Here is an 8371-nt window from a genome sequence, read left to right as displayed (position 1 = left end):
ATGTGGGTTCAATCCCTGGGTTTGGAAGATCCCCTAGAGAAGGAAATGGCTACCCACTCCAGTATTCTTGCCTGGGATAATCCCATGCACAGAGGACGGGGTTGCAAAAGAATCAGATATGACTTGGCAATTAAACAATATATATATTGACAGTGACTAAACAATACACACACATACACATACACACATATAATGCCAAAGCCAGGGAAAATGTGACAGTTTTTCCTACATAAAAACTTAAAACACTGACTTGGCAAAAATTCAGTTCAGTTCAGTCACTCAGTCGTGTCCAACTCTTTGCGACCCCATGAATCGCAGCACGCCAGGCCTCCCTGTCCATCACCAACTCCCAGAGTTCACTCAGACTCACATCCATCAAGTCAGTGATGTCATCCATCCATCTCATCCTCTGTCGTCCCCTTTTCCTCCTGCCCCCAGTCCCTCCCAGCATCAGAGTCTTTTCCAATGAGTCAACTCTTTGCATGAGGTGGCCAAAGTGCTGTAATTTCAGCTTTAGCATCATTCCTTCCAAAGAAATCCCAGGGCTGATCTCCTTCAGAATGGACTGGTTGGATCTCCTTGCAGTCCAAGGGACTCTCAAGAGTCTTCAACACCACAGTTCAAAAGCATCAATTCTTCAGCGCTCAGCTTTCTTCACAGTTCAACTTTCACATCCATACAAGACTACTGGCAAAACCATAGCCTTGACTAGACGGACCTTCGTTGGCAAAGTAATGTCTCTGCTTTTGAATATGCTATCTAGGTTGGTCATAACTTTTCTTCCAAGGAGTAAGCGTCTTTTAATTTCATGGCTGCAGTCGCCATCTGCAGTGATTTTGGAGCCCAAAAAAATAAAGTCTGACACTGTTTCCACTGTTTCCCCATCTATTTCCCATGAAGTGATGGGACCGGATGCCATGATCTTTGTTTTCTGAATGGTGAGCTTTAAGCCAACTATTTTACTCTCCTCTTTCACTTTCATCAAGAGGCTTTTTAGTTCCTCTTCACTTTCTGCCATAAGGGTGGTGTCATCTGCATATCTGAGGTTATTGATATGTCTCCCGGCAATCTTGATTCCAGCTTGTGTTTCTTCCAGTCCAGCATTTCTCATGATGTACTCTGCATAGAAGTTATATAAGCAGGGTGACAATATACAGCCTTGACGTACTCCTTTTCCGATTTGGAACCAGTCTGTTGTTCCATGTCCAGTTCTAACTGTTGCTTCCTGACCTGCATACAGATTTCTCAACAGGCAGGTCAGGTGCTCTGGTATTCCCATCTCTTTCAGAATTTTCCACAGTTTATTGTCATCCACACAGTCAAAGGCTTTGGCATAGTCAATAAAGCAGAAACAGATATTTTTCTGGAACTCTCTTGCTTTTTCCATGATCCAGTGGATGTTGGCAATTTGATCTCTGGTTCCTCTGCCTTTTCTAAAACCAGCTTGAACATCAGGAAGTTCTCAGTTCACGCATTGCTAAAGCCTGGCTTGGAGAATTTTGAGCATTACTTTACTAGCATGTGAGATGAGTGCAATTGTGCAGTAGTTTGGGCATTCTTTGGCATTGCCTTTCTTTGGGATTGGAATGAAAACTTACCTTTTCCAGTCCTATGGCCACTGCTGAGTTTTCCCAATTTGCTGGCATATTGAGTGCAGCACTTTCACAGCATCATCTTTCAGGATTTGAAATATCTCAACTGGAATTCCATCACCTCCACTAGCTTTGTTCGTAGTGATGCTTTCTAAGGCCCACTTGACTTCACATTCCAGGATGTCTGGCTCTAGATGAGTGATCACACCATCGTGAATATCTGGGTCATGAAGATCTTTTTTGTACAGTTCTTCTGTGTACTCTTGCCACCTCTTCTTAATATCTTCTGCTTCTCTTAGGTCCATACCATTTCTGTCCTTTATCGAGCCCATCTTTGCATGAAATATTCCCTTGGTATCTCTTCATTTCTTGACGAAAATGAGAGATAGTCTTTCCCATTCTGTTCTTTTCCTCTATTTCTTTGCATTGATCACTGAAGAAACCTTTCTTATCTCTTCTTGTTATTCTTTGGAACTCTGCATTCAGATGCTTATATCTTTCCTTTTCTCCTTTGTTTTTTGCTTCTCTTCTCTTCACAGCTATTTGTAAGGCCTCCCCAGACAGCCATTTTGCTTTTTTGCATTTCTTTTCCATGGGGATGGTCTTGATCCCTGTCTCCTGTACAATGTCATGAACCTCACTCCATAGTTCATCAGGCACTCTGTCTATCAGATCTAGGCCCTTAAATCTATTTCCCACTTCCACTGTATAATCATAAGCGATTTGATTTAGGTCATACCTGAATGGTCTAGTGGTTTTCCCTACTTTCTTCAATTTAAGTCTGAATTTGGTAATAAGGAGTTCAAAATTACACACTAGTAAAGCCAAAGGTGGGACAATTAGGAGAGGGATGTGGCAGAAGGATAATATTTTCTAAGTGCAAAGTACTTAAATATGAGTGACCAAAAAAATCCCACAAATGTCCCAATATAAAACAGGCAATGGATGTTGAACATCAATTCACATCAGAAGAACTACAGACTGAAAAATGTAAAAACCTCTTTAATTTCATCAGTTGTAATAAATGAAAACAAGGACCAACTAATTTTTGCATGTCATGCCTGCAATGCAAAAGACCCCAGTTCCATTCCTGGGTCTGGAAGCTCTGCTGGAGGAGACATAGGCTACCCACCCCAGTATTCTTGGGCTTCCCTTGTGGCTCAGCTGGTAAAGAATCCGCCTGCAATGCAGGAGATCTGGGTTCACTCCCTGGGTTGGGAAGATCCCCTGGAGAAGGGAAAGGCCACCTGTCATGGAATGTTTAACAGTAGGATTCCTGTGTGCTGTTTCCCATCTCTCTTGAGCCCTCTGTTCCTTATCAGTTCCTGTCAGGAGCAAGAGGAGTGGCAAGCCACTCCCAGGACTGAGATCATAGAGATGGCATGCTTGCATAGGATTTCCTTCATTAGCCTTTCCATATGGTGAAAGGGATTATCTATGACCCTCTTTTGATATGGATTGCCTTTTGGCTTTATGGCCTCTATTGCTCCTTGTTTCCTTGGTAACTTGTAAAGTCTGGTCTTTTGATCTTTATCTGAAAAAGCTACCTTGTAATATGGTATATATACTCACACAGAATTCAATAAACCACCCTTGTTCCACCAGAGACTTGGGTCCCTGTGTCCTTCTCTCTCTCTCTCTCTCTCTCTCTCTCAATCTCTTTATTTCTGGCTGATTCCCTGGAGTGCAAAGGCCAGCTGCATAACCCAAGGAATATTAGCCTCTTTCCTTCTTTCACTTTCTTATCGTCGACTCCAGACCACCGGGCTCCGGTCCATTAAAGGACCCCAACAAGTGGCGCCCAGAACAGGGGCCTGGTATATGCGGCACTTCGGACGGAGTGACTCAGGGCCTATTGAGGCTGGTAAGTACAAGGACATGGGTCAAACAGCTGGAAAGCCCCCTCACTTTTCTACTTTACTTCATTGTTTATTTAAAGTTCAGGGACTTTCGGTTTCGCACTAATGAGTAGAGGCTTGCCTTCAAACAATAGTTGACCATAATCCCTGGCTCCCTGATGAAGGCAGTTTTGATTTAGAAATTTGGCACTGGGTCAAAAAGAATGTTGAACAAGCAGCCAGATGGGGAAAAAATATTCCAGTTGATTTCTGGCCCCTGTGGGCTCTCATTAAAGCTGTAATTCTGCCATTTCAAGGCAATTCTAGCCCTTCTGATATTCGACGACAGAATGCTTATTACATGAATATGAATTAGATGATGAAACTTTACAAAAGGGCCAATCAGAACAACATAAAATATTTCAGAATTTTCCTACAAGCCCTGCCCTGGCTGCTCCAAATGCTCCTCCTCTGCCAACAGGCGCGAATCCAAAAGTCTCTCTTTTTCCAGAACCTAATGATTCTGACAACAACTCTCCGGAGACACTTTTTGACACCAAAACTGGCAATACTTTTCTGGATAATAATGATAAGTCCTTAGCACAAACTCATATTTGCAAAAAATTGCTACCTACTCACTCTCCTTCACGACAGAGGCTCTCTGAATTGCTGGCTTTGCAATCACAAGTCTCTGAAGCGGATGGTTTTTCCGCCTTCCTAGTTTTAAGAAATGCTAACACTCAAGGGCAAATAATACCTCAGTATGAAGGTATTAACCTTTTTCACATGCAACAAATGAAAAAGGCTGTAACTATGTATGGCCCACATTCACCTTTTATTAGAGAAATTCTAAATGCTATGGTGTCTTCTATTGGAACCTTTATTCCCTATGATTGGTGAACTTTAATAAAAGCTCTCCTTAAACCAGGAGAATATCTTCAATGGACAATGTGGCTTCAAGATACAGCCAGAGATCATGCCAACAAAAATGCTCGAGCCGGCGCTCCCCAAAACCAAATAACTTTTGAAAAGTTAACTGGCACTGGACAATTTGATGCTATAGAAGCTCAAATACAGTGCCCTCCTTTGTTGCATGAACAATTACAAACAGTGGCCCTTGAAGCTTGGGATAGAACTACTCCTCAAGGGGAACCTACAGGTAGCTACACTAAAATATTGCAAGGACCTAATGAAACGTATGCTGGTTTTTTAGCTGGATTAGAAACTGCTACTTCCCATACTGTAATCGGAGAAGAAGCCAAAAGGCAACTAGAGAAATTACTTGCTTATGAAAATGCAAATCAGGAATGTCAAAAGGCTATAGCCCCAATTCGTGAGACAGGGACTATTACTGATTATTTGAAGGCTTGTCACAATCTAGGATCAGAAACTCAAAAAATGCAAATGCTAGCTGAAACAATGGCTGCTTGCTTTAAAAAGGGAAATGAGGGATGTTTTATATGCAGGGATGAGAACTATTTAAAAAGGGATTGCCCTAAGAAAGCTAATAAAAATCCTCCAAAAGTCTGCCCCCACACACCTTTAGTCTTTTACTCGGCCAAACTAGTTTGACTTCTAAAGGAATTACTGTTCACCCTGGAGTAAAAGATTCAGATTGTAAAGGAGAAATTCAAATTATGATGTCATCTAAGATTTCATGGCAATTCAAAAGGGGGGACAAAATTGCTCCATTATTTCTTTTATCCTACATTTCTATTAACTCCTCTAATGATGTACGGACAGGCGGATTCAGCAGTACAGATCAAAAACAATCTTTATGACATCGTTGATATCTGAAGATGCCTAACAAAATATAAATATCAAAATTAATGGTAAAAGATTTTCTGGTCTCCTTGATATGGATCTGATATTACTATTATATCCAAACATTTATGGCTCAAATACTGGCCTATACAAAAAATCTCTTGCCAAATTGCAGGAATTTCTCAAACCAAAGTACAAGAAGTTTATCAAAGTGTTCAAATCTACCCATGTGAGGGACCAGAAAGCCAACCTGCAACATTAAAACCTTATGTGATAGATTCACCCCTTAATTCAATAGGAAGGGATTTACTTATGCTATGGCAAACTCAGATATACATTCCACATTTTTCCTTGGGGCCACTGCTCATTTAACAAATAATACAATTATTAAAATAACTTGGAAAAATGATGAGCCCATTTGGACAGAGCAGTGGCCCCTTACAAAAGATAAACTATAGGCTGCTAAAGAACTTATAGACACACAATTAGAATTGAAACATATCGAGGAATCTTGCTCTCCTTGGAACTCTCCTATTTTTGTTATAAAAAGAAAATCTAACAAATGACGTCTCTTAAAAGACCTTAGAAAAGTTAATGCATCTATGAAACCTATGGGTGTATTACAATCAGGAATCCCATCACCTACCACTGTTCCTAAAAATTGGCACATTATTATTATTGATTTGCAAGATTGCTCTTTTAATATACCTCTACACCCTTTAGACAGAGAGAGATTCGCTTTCTCCCCCCTTATCCTAATCATATCAGGCCTCATAAATGATACCAATGGACTGTATTGCCTCAAGGAATGATGAATTCTCCCACCGTGTGTCAGTACTACATAGCTAAAGCCCTTGAGCCTGTGAGAAAACAATTTCCTGACTTTCTTGTTACCCGTTATATGGATGATATATTGTTTTCGGCTCCATCCGTTTTATAAACTCAACACATATTTGATATAGCTCAACAATGCCTAAAAAACTCTGGATTAATCATTGCCCTTGAAAAAATTCAAACCTCTATACCTTATCTTTACTTAGGATTTGCTGTTAATAGACAATGTATTACTCCCCAACTAACTCAGATTCATACTGATAAATTATCAACCTTAAATGATTTTCAGAAACTCTTAGATGATATAAATTGGATTAGACCCTCTTTGAAAGTGAAAGTGAAAGTGAAGTTGCTCAGTCATGTCTGACTCTTTGTGACCCCATGGACTGTAGCCCACCAGGCTCCTCAGTCCATGGAATTTTCCAGGCAAGATTACTGGAGTGGGTTGCCATTTCCTTCTCCAGTGGATCTTCCTAACCAGGGATCGTCTCCCACACAGCAGGCAGACGCTTTACCGTCTGAGCCACCAGGGAGATCCAGACCCTGTTTAGGCACTGCTAATTATCAACTGACTAACCTATTTAACCTTTCAGTATCACAGTAATCCAAGTCTATGCCCCAACCAGTAACGCTGAAGAAGCTGAAGTTGAACCATTCTATGAAGACCTACAAGACCTTTTAGAACTAACACCCAAAAAAAGATGTCCTTTTCATTATAGGGGACTGGAATGCAAAAGTAGGAAGTTTAGAAACACCTGGAGCAACAGGCAAATTTGGCCTTGGAATGCGGAATGAAGCAGGGCAAAGACTAATAGAGTTTTGCCAAAAAAATGCACTGGTCATAGCAAACACCCTCTTCCAACAACATAAGAGAAGACTCTACACATGGAGATCACCAGATGGTCAACACTGAAATCAGATTGATTATATTCTTTGCAGCCAAAGATGGAGAAGCTCTATACAGTCAACAAAAACAAGACCAGGAGCTGACTGTGGCTCAGATCATGAACTCCTTATTACCAAATTCAGACTTAAATTGAAGAAAGTAGGGAAAACCACTAGACCATTCAGGTATGACCTAAATCAAATCGCTTATGATTATACAGTGGAAGTGATTTAAGGGCCTAGATCTGATAGATAGAGTGCCTGATGAACTATGGAATGAGGTTCGTGACATTGTGCAGGAGACAGGGATCAAGACCATCCCCATGGAAAAGAAATGCAAAAAAGCAAAATGGCTGTCTGGGGAGGCCTTACAAATAGCTGTGAAGAGAAGAGAAGCAAAAAACAAAGGAGAAAAGGAAAGATATAAGCATCTGAATGCAGAGTTCCAAAGAATAACAAGAAGAGATAAGAAAGCTTTCTTCAGTGATCAATGCAAAGAAATAGAGGAAAAGAACAGAATGGGAAAGACTATCTCTCATTTTCGTCAAGAAATGAAGAGATACCAAGGGAATATTTCATGCAAAGATGGGCTCGATAAAGGACAGAAATGGTATGGACCTAACAGAAGCAGAAGATATAAAGAAGAGGTGGCAAGAATACACAGAAGAACTGTACAAAAAAGATCCTCACGACCCAGATATTCACGATGGTGTGATCACTCATCTAGAGCCAGACATCCTGGAATGTGAAGTCAAGTGGGCCTTAGAAAGCATCACTACGAACAAAGCTAGTGGAGGTGATGGAATTCCAGTTGAGATATTTCAAATCCTGAAAGATGATGCTGTGAAAGTGCTGCACTCAATATGCCAGCAAATTGGGAAAACTCAGCAGTGGCCACAGGACTGGAAAAGGTAAGTTTTCATTCCAATCCCAAAGAAAGGCAATGCCAAAGAATGCCCAAACTACTGCACAATTGCACTCATCTCACATGCTAGTAAAGTAATGCTCAAAATTCTCCAAGCCAGGCTTTAGCAATGCGTGAACTGAGAACTTCCTGATGTTCAAGCTGGTTTTAGAAAAGGCAGAGGAACCAGAGATCAAATTGCCAACATCCACTGGATCATGGAAAAAGCAAGAGAGTTCCAGAAAAATATCTGTTTCTGCTTTATTGACTATGCCAAAGCCTTTGACTGTGTGGATGACAATAAACTGTGGAAAATTATGAAAGGGAAGGGAATACCAGAGCACCTGACCTGCCTGTTGAGAAATCTGTATGCAGGTCAGGAAGCAACAGTTAGAACTGGACATGGAACAACAGACTGGTTCCAAATAGGAAAAGGAGTACATCAAGGCTGTATATTGTCACCCTGCTTATATAACTTCTATGCAGAGTACATCATGAGAAACGCTGGACTGGAAGAAACACAAGCTGGAATCAAAGTTGCCGGGAGAAAATTG

Source organism: Budorcas taxicolor, chromosome 22 (genome assembly GCF_023091745.1).
Source record: "Budorcas taxicolor isolate Tak-1 chromosome 22, Takin1.1, whole genome shotgun sequence".
Lineage (NCBI taxonomy): Eukaryota > Metazoa > Chordata > Mammalia > Artiodactyla > Bovidae > Budorcas > Budorcas taxicolor.
The sequence above is the reverse complement of the archived record's forward strand: the minus strand, read 5'-3'. Positions refer to the sequence as shown.